This window comes from Megalopta genalis, unplaced genomic scaffold, assembly GCF_051020955.1.
Source record: "Megalopta genalis isolate 19385.01 unplaced genomic scaffold, iyMegGena1_principal scaffold0835, whole genome shotgun sequence".
NCBI classification, from domain to species: domain Eukaryota; kingdom Metazoa; phylum Arthropoda; class Insecta; order Hymenoptera; family Halictidae; genus Megalopta; species Megalopta genalis.
Window position 1 is genome coordinate 1 of NW_027476904.1, and position 10000 is coordinate 10000.

A 10000-nucleotide genomic window follows, 5' to 3' on the forward strand; every position below is an offset into this window, starting at 1 on the left:
GAAAATAATGGATCGAGCGAATCGGTCGATTGCGCCGAGACGCGCTATGATGCAACAGACGAGCGATTGGAACGCCCGAATATTTTCAAAGTCCCAACGTACCGATCAAGAGTAAAGTACCATTTTCCTACATTAGATTTCGTTCTAAATGCTTAATCCCTATGTAAAAACGTTAGCTAAGCAAGAATATCGTATTTTTAAAAAAATCTAATGATAGGATTTCCCAGAAAATTGAAAAAACCGAAAAATGTCAAGAGTAAAGTGCCATTTTCTGACATTAGATTTCGTTCTAAATGCTTAATCCCTATGTAGAAACGTTAGTTAAGCAAGAATATCGTATTTTTAAAAAAATCTAATGATAGGATTTTTCAGAAAATTGAAAAAACCGTAAAATGTCAAGAGTAAAGTGCCCTTATTTTAAACAATGTATCGTTCTAAATGCTTAATCCCTATGTAAAAAAGTTATTTAAGCAGGAATATGTTATTGAAAAAAATTAGAAAAATTTATTTTAGCCGTAAATCGAAAATAATGGATCGAGCGAATCGGTCGATTGCGCCGAGACGCGCTATGATGCAACAGACGAGCGATTGGAACGCCCGAATATTTTCAAAGTCCCAACGTACCGATCAAGAGTAAAGTACCATTTTCCTACATTAGATTTCGTTCTAAATGCTTAATCCCTATGTAAAAACGTTAGTTAAGCAAGAATATCGTATTTTTAAAAAAATCTAATGATAGGATTTTCCAGAAAATTGAAAAAACCGAAAAATGTCAAGAGTAAAGTGCCATTTTCTGACATTAGATTTCGTTCTAAATGCTTAATCCCTATGTAGAAACGTTAGTTAAGCAAGAATATCGTATTTTTAAAAAAATCTAATGATAGGATTTTCCAGAAAATTGAAAAAACCGAAAAATGTCAAGAGTAAAGTGCCATTTTCTGACATTAGATTTCGTTCTAAATGCTTAATCCCTATGTAGAAACGTTAGTTAAGCAAGAATATCGTATTTTTAAAAAAATCTAATGATAGGATTTTTCAGAAAATTGAAAAAACCGTAAAATGTCAAGAGTAAAGTGCCCTTATTTTAAACAATGTATCGTTCTAAATGCTTAATCCCTATGTAAAAAAGTTATTTTAGCAGGAATATGTTATTGAAAAAAATTAGAAAAATTTATTTTAGCCGTAAATCGAAAATAATGGATCGAGCGAATCGGTCGATTGCGCCGAGACGCGCTATGATGCAACAGACGAGCGATTGGAACGCCCGAATATTTTCAAAGTCCCAACGTACCGATCAAGAGTAAAGTACCATTTTCCTACATTAGATTTCGTTCTAAATGCTTAATCCCTATGTAAAAACGTTAGTTAAGCAAGAATATCGTATTTTTAAAAAAATCTAATGATAGGATTTCCCAGAAAATTGAAAAAACCGAAAAATGTCAAGAGTAAAGTGCCATTTTCTGACATTAGATTTCGTTCTAAATGCTTAATCCCTATGTAGAAACGTTAGTTAAGCAAGAATATCGTATTTTTAAAAAAATCTAATGATAGGATTTTTCAGAAAATTGAAAAAACCGTAAAATGTCAAGAGTAAAGTGCCCTTATTTTAAACAATGTATCGTTCTAAATGCTTAATCCCTATGTAAAAAAGTTATTTTAGCAGGAATATGTTATTGAAAAAAATTAGAAAAATTTATTTTAGCCGTAAATCGAAAATAATGGATCGAGCGAATCGGTCGATTGCGCCGAGACGCGCTATGATGCAACAGACGAGCGATTGGAACGCCCGAATATTTTCAAAGTCCCAACGTACCGATCAAGAGTAAAGTACCATTTTCCTACATTAGATTTCGTTCTAAATGCTTAATCCCTATGTAAAAACGTTAGTTAAGCAAGAATATCGTATTTTTAAAAAAATCTAATGATAGGATTTCCCAGAAAATTGAAAAAACCGAAAAATGTCAAGAGTAAAGTGCCATTTTCTGACATTAGATTTCGTTCTAAATGCTTAATCCCTATGTAGAAACGTTAGTTAAGCAAGAATATCGTATTTTTAAAAAAATCTAATGATAGGATTTTTCAGAAAATTGAAAAAACCGTAAAATGTCAAGAGTAAAGTGCCCTTATTTTAAACATTATATCGTTCTAAATGCTTAATCCCTATGTAAAAAAGTTATTTAAGCAGGAATATGTTATTGAAAAAAATTAGAAAAATTTATTTTAGCCGTAAATCGAAAATAATGGATCGAGCGAATCGGTCGATTGCGCCGAGACGCGCTATGATGCAACAGACGAGCGATTGGAACGCCCGAATATTTTCAAAGTCCCAACGTACCGATCAAGAGTAAAGTACCATTTTCCTACATTAGATTTCGTTCTAAATGCTTAATCCCTATGTAAAAACGTTAGTTAAGCAAGAATATCGTATTTTTAAAAAAATCTAATGATAGGATTTCCCAGAAAATTGAAAAAACCGAAAAATGTCAAGAGTAAAGTGCCATTTTCTGACATTAGATTTCGTTCTAAATGCTTAATCCCTATGTAGAAACGTTAGTTAAGCAAGAATATCGTATTTTTAAAAAAATCTAATGATAGGATTTTTCAGAAAATTGAAAAAACCGTAAAATGTCAAGAGTAAAGTGCCCTTATTTTAAACAATGTATCGTTCTAAATGCTTAATCCCTATGTAAAAAAGTTATTTAAGCAGGAATATGTTATTGAAAAAAATTAGAAAAATTTATTTTAGCCGTAAATCGAAAATAATGGATCGAGCGAATCGGTCGATTGCGCCGAGACGCGCTATGATGCAACAGACGAGCGATTGGAACGCCCGAATATTTTCAAAGTCCCAACGTACCGATCAAGAGTAAAGTACCATTTTCCTACATTAGATTTCGTTCTAAATGCTTAATCCCTATGTAAAAACGTTAGTTAAGCAAGAATATCGTATTTTTAAAAAAATCTAATGATAGGATTTCCCAGAAAATTGAAAAAACCGAAAAATGTCAAGAGTAAAGTGCCATTTTCTGACATTAGATTTCGTTCTAAATGCTTAATCCCTATGTAGAAACGTTAGTTAAGCAAGAATATCGTATTTTTAAAAAAATCTAATGATAGGATTTTTCAGAAAATTGAAAAAACCGTAAAATGTCAAGAGTAAAGTGCCCTTATTTTAAACAATGTATCGTTCTAAATGCTTAATCCCTATGTAAAAAAGTTATTTAAGCAGGAATATGTTATTGAAAAAAATTAGAAAAATTTATTTTAGCCGTAAATCGAAAATAATGGATCGAGCGAATCGGTCGATTGCGCCGAGACGCGCTATGATGCAACAGACGAGCGATTGGAACGCCCGAATATTTTCAAAGTCCCAACGTACCGATCAAGAGTAAAGTACCATTTTCCTACATTAGATTTCGTTCTAAATGCTTAATCCCTATGTAAAAACGTTAGTTAAGCAAGAATATCGTATTTTTAAAAAAATCTAATGATAGGATTTCCCAGAAAATTGAAAAAACCGAAAAATGTCAAGAGTAAAGTGCCATTTTCTGACATTAGATTTCGTTCTAAATGCTTAATCCCTATGTAGAAACGTTAGTTAAGCAAGAATATCGTATTTTTAAAAAAATCTAATGATAGGATTTTTCAGAAAATTGAAAAAACCGTAAAATGTCAAGAGTAAAGTGCCCTTATTTTAAACAATGTATCGTTCTAAATGCTTAATCCCTATGTAAAAAAGTTATTTAAGCAGGAATATGTTATTGAAAAAAATTAGAAAAATTTATTTTAGCCGTAAATCGAAAATAATGGATCGAGCGAATCGGTCGATTGCGCCGAGACGCGCTATGATGCAACAGACGAGCGATTGGAACGCCCGAATATTTTCAAAGTCCCAACGTACCGATCAAGAGTAAAGTACCATTTTCCTACATTAGATTTCGTTCTAAATGCTTAATCCCTATGTAAAAACGTTAGTTAAGCAAGAATATCGTATTTTTAAAAAAATCTAATGATAGGATTTCCCAGAAAATTGAAAAAACCGAAAAATGTCAAGAGTAAAGTGCCATTTTCTGACATTAGATTTCGTTCTAAATGCTTAATCCCTATGTAGAAACGTTAGTTAAGCAAGAATATCGTATTTTTAAAAAAATCTAATGATAGGATTTTCCAGAAAATTGAAAAAACCGAAAAATGTCAAGAGTAAAGTGCCATTTTCTGACATTAGATTTCGTTCTAAATGCTTAATCCCTATGTAGAAACGTTAGTTAAGCAAGAATATCGTATTTTTAAAAAAATCTAATGATAGGATTTTTCAGAAAATTGAAAAAACCGTAAAATGTCAAGAGTAAAGTGCCCTTATTTTAAACAATGTATCGTTCTAAATGCTTAATCCCTATGTAAAAAAGTTATTTTAGCAGGAATATGTTATTGAAAAAAATTAGAAAAATTTATTTTAGCCGTAAATCGAAAATAATGGATCGAGCGAATCGGTCGATTGCGCCGAGACGCGCTATGATGCAACAGACGAGCGATTGGAACGCCCGAATATTTTCAAAGTCCCAACGTACCGATCAAGAGTAAAGTACCATTTTCCTACATTAGATTTCGTTCTAAATGCTTAATCCCTATGTAAAAACGTTAGTTAAGCAAGAATATCGTATTTTTAAAAAAATCTAATGATAGGATTTCCCAGAAAATTGAAAAAACCGAAAAATGTCAAGAGTAAAGTGCCATTTTCTGACATTAGATTTCGTTCTAAATGCTTAATCCCTATGTAGAAACGTTAGTTAAGCAAGAATATCGTATTTTTAAAAAAATCTAATGATAGGATTTTTCAGAAAATTGAAAAAACCGTAAAATGTCAAGAGTAAAGTGCCCTTATTTTAAACAATGTATCGTTCTAAATGCTTAATCCCTATGTAAAAAAGTTATTTTAGCAGGAATATGTTATTGAAAAAAATTAGAAAAATTTATTTTAGCCGTAAATCGAAAATAATGGATCGAGCGAATCGGTCGATTGCGCCGAGACGCGCTATGATGCAACAGACGAGCGATTGGAACGCCCGAATATTTTCAAAGTCCCAACGTACCGATCAAGAGTAAAGTACCATTTTCCTACATTAGATTTCGTTCTAAATGCTTAATCCCTATGTAAAAACGTTAGTTAAGCAAGAATATCGTATTTTTAAAAAAATCTAATGATAGGATTTCCCAGAAAATTGAAAAAACCGAAAAATGTCAAGAGTAAAGTGCCATTTTCTGACATTAGATTTCGTTCTAAATGCTTAATCCCTATGTAGAAACGTTAGTTAAGCAAGAATATCGTATTTTTAAAAAAATCTAATGATAGGATTTTTCAGAAAATTGAAAAAACCGTAAAATGTCAAGAGTAAAGTGCCCTTATTTTAAACAATGTATCGTTCTAAATGCTTAATCCCTATGTAAAAAAGTTATTTTAGCAGGAATATGTTATTGAAAAAAATTAGAAAAATTTATTTTAGCCGTAAATCGAAAATAATGGATCGAGCGAATCGGTCGATTGCGCCGAGACGCGCTATGATGCAACAGACGAGCGATTGGAACGCCCGAATATTTTCAAAGTCCCAACGTACCGATCAAGAGTAAAGTACCATTTTCCTACATTAGATTTCGTTCTAAATGCTTAATCCCTATGTAAAAACGTTAGTTAAGCAAGAATATCGTATTTTTAAAAAAATCTAATGATAGGATTTCCCAGAAAATTGAAAAAACCGAAAAATGTCAAGAGTAAAGTGCCATTTTCTGACATTAGATTTCGTTCTAAATGCTTAATCCCTATGTAGAAACGTTAGTTAAGCAAGAATATCGTATTTTTAAAAAAATCTAATGATAGGATTTTCCAGAAAATTGAAAAAACCGAAAAATGTCAAGAGTAAAGTGCCATTTTCTGACATTAGATTTCGTTCTAAATGCTTAATCCCTATGTAGAAACGTTAGTTAAGCAAGAATATCGTATTTTTAAAAAAATCTAATGATAGGATTTTTCAGAAAATTGAAAAAACCGTAAAATGTCAAGAGTAAAGTGCCCTTATTTTAAACATTATATCGTTCTAAATGCTTAATCCCTATGTAAAAAAGTTATCTAAGCAAGAATATGTTATTGAATAAAATGAGAAAAATTTATTTTAGCCGTAAATCGAAAATAATGGGTCGAGCGAATCGGTCGATTGCGCCGAGACGCGCTATGATGCAACAGACGAGCGATTGGAACGCCCGAATATTTTCAAAGTCCCACCGTACCGATCAAGAGTAAAGTACCATTTTCCTACATTAGATTTCGTTCTAAATGCTTAATCCCTATGTAGAAACGTTAGTTAAGCAAGAATATCGTATTTTTAAAAAAATCTAATGATAGGATTTTCCAGAAAATTGAAAAAACCGAAAAATGTCAAGAGTAAAGTGCCATTTTCTGACATTAGATTTCGTTCTAAATGCTTAATCCCTATGTAGAAACGTTAGTTAAGCAAGAATATCGTATTTTTAAAAAAATCTAATGATAGGATTTTTCAGAAAATTGAAAAAACCGTAAAATGTCAAGAGTAAAGTGCCCTTATTTTAAACAATGTATCGTTCTAAATGCTTAATCCCTATGTAAAAAAGTTATCTAAGCAAGAATATGTTATTGAAAAAAATTAGAAAAATTTATTTTAGCCGTAAATCGAAAAGAAGTCTGTTCGTTTCTCTGTCTCTCTCGCGCGATCGAACTATCGATGTTTCCCGACAAACTATTGGAAGTTTAATTAAACTTTATACATGAAATTACTCGTTTTGATCCCCGCTACACAGCCGTATACTTTTTATAATTTTGTGGAATCGGGAACCTTGAAATATTTATCATAACGCGGATCGACTGTCTCTGTCTCTTTCTAGATCGGAAGAATCGATGTTTCCCGGCAAACTATTGGGAGTTTAATTAAACTTTATACATGAAATTACTCGTTCTGATCCCCGCTACACAGCCGTAAACTTTTTATAAATTTGTGGAATCGGGAACCTCGAAATATTTATCATAACGCGGATCGACTGTCTCTGTCTCTTTCTAGATCGGAAGAATCGATGTTTCCCGGAAAACTATTGGGAGTTTAATTAAACTTTATACATGAAATTACTCGTTCTGATCCCCGCTACACAGCCGTATACTTTTTATAATTTTGTGGAATCGGGAACCTTGAAATATTTATCATAACGCGGATCGACTGTCTCTGTCTCTTTCTAGATCGGAAGAATCGATGTTTCCCGGCAAACTATTGGGAGTTTAATTAAACTTTATACATGAAATTACTCGTTCTGATCCCCGCTACACAGCCGTATACTTTTTATAATTTTGTGGAATCGGGAACCTCGAAATATTTATCATAACGCGGATCGACTGTCTCTGTCTCTTTCTAGATCGGAAGAATCGATGTTTCCCGGAAAACTATTGGGAGTTTAATTAAACTTTATACATGAAATTACTCGTTCTGATCCCCGCTACACAGCCGTAAACTTTTTATAAATTTGTGGAATCGGGAACCTCGAAATATTTATCATAACGCGGATCGACTGTCTCTGTCTCTTTCTAGATCGGAAGAATCGATGTTTCCCGGCAAACTATTGGGAGATTAATTAAACTTTATACATGAAATTACTCGTTCTGATCCCCGCTACACAGCCGTATACTTTTTATAATTTTGTGGAATCGGGAACCTCGAAATATTTATCATAACGCGGATCGACTGTCTCTGTCTCTTTCTAGATCGGAAGAATCGATGTTTCCCGGCAAACTATTGGGAGTTTAATTAAACTTTATACATGAAATTACTCGTTTTGATCCCCGCTACACAGCCGTATACTTTTTATAATTTTGTGGAATCGGGAACCTTGAAATATTTATCATAACGCGGATCGACTGTCTCTGTCTCTTTCTAGATCGGAAGAATCGATGTTTCCCGGCAAACTATTGGGAGTTTAATTAAACTTTATACATGAAATTACTCGTTCTGATCCCCGCTACACAGCCGTATACTTTTTATAATTTTGTGGAATCGGGAACCTCGAAATATTTATCATAACGCGGATCGACTGTCTCTGTCTCTTTCTAGATCGGAAGAATCGATGTTTCCCGGCAAACTATTGGGAGTTTAATTAAACTTTATACATGAAATTACTCGTTCTGATCCCCGCTACACAGCCGTATACTTTTTATAATTTTGTGGAATCGGGAACCTCGAAATATTTATCATAACGCGGATCGACTGTCTCTGTCTCTTTCTAGATCGGAAGAATCGATGTTTCCCGGCAAACTATTGGGAGTTTAATTAAACTTTATACATGAAATTACTCGTTCTGATCCCCGCTACACAGCCGTATACTTTTTATAATTTTGTGGAATCGGGAACCTCGAAATATTTATCATAACGCGGATCGACTGTCTCTGTCTCTTTCTAGATCGGAAGAATCGATGTTTCCCGGCAAACTATTGGGAGTTTAATTAAACTTTATACATGAAATTACTCGTTTTGATCCCCGCTACACAGCCGTATACTTTTTATAATTTTGTGGAATCGGGAACCTTGAAATATTTAACATAACGCGGATCGACTGTCTCTGTCTCTTTCTAGATCGGAATAATCGATGTTTCCCGGCAAACTAATGGGATATTAATTAAACTTTATACACGAAATTACTCGTTTTGATCCCTGCTACACAGCCGTATACTTTTTATAATTTTGTGGAATCGGGAACCTCGAAATATTTATCATAACGCGGATCGACTGTCTCTGTCTCTTTCTAGATCGGAAGAATCGATGTTTCCCGGCAAACTATTGGGAGTTTAATTAAACTTTATACATGAAATTACTCGTTTTGATCCCCGCTACACAGCCGTATACTTTTTATAATTTTGTGGAATCGGGAACCTTGAAATATTTAACATAACGCGGATCGACTGTCTCTGTCTCTTTCTAGATCGGAATAATCGATGTTTCCCGGCAAACTAATGGGATATTAATTAAACTTTATACACGAAATTACTCGTTTTGATCCCTGCTACACAGCCGTATACTTTTTATAATTTTGTGGAATCGGGAACCTTGCAATATTTAACATAACGCGGATCGACTGTCTCTGTCTCTTTCTAGATCGGAAGAATCGATGTTTCCCGGCAAACTATTGGGAGTTTAATTAAACTTTATACATGAAATTACTCGTTTTGATCCCCGCTACACAGCCGTATACTTTTTATAATTTTGTGGAATCGGGAACCTCGAAATATTTATCATAACGCGGATCGACTGTCTCTGTCTCTTTCTAGATCGGAAGAATCGATGTTTCCCGGCAAACTATTGGGAGTTTAATTAAACTTTATACATGAAATTACTCGTTCTGATCCCCGCTACACAGCCGTATACTTTTTATAATTTTGTGGAATCGGGAACCTCGAAATATTTATCATAACGCGGATCGACTGTCTCTGTCTCTTTCTAGATCGGAAGAATCGATGTTTCCCGGCAAACTATTGGGAGTTTAATTAAACTTTATACATGAAATTACTCGTTCTGATCCCCGCTACACAGCCGTATACTTTTTATAATTTTGTGGAATCGGGAACCTCGAAATATTTATCATAACGCGGATCGACTGTCTCTGTCTCTTTCTAGATCGGAAGAATCGATGTTTCCCGGCAAACTATTGGGAGTTTAATTAAACTTTATACATGAAATTACTCGTTCTGATCCCCGCTACACAGCCGTATACTTTTTATAATTTTGTGGAATCGGGAACCTCGAAATATTTATCATAACGCGGATCGACTGTCTCTGTCTCTTTCTAGATCGGAAGAATCGATGTTTCCCGGCAAACTATTGGGAGTTTAATTAAACTTTATACATGAAATTACTCGTTTTGATCCCCGCTACACAGCCGTATACTTTTTATAATTTTGTGGAATCGGGAACCTTGAAATATTTAACATAACGCGGAT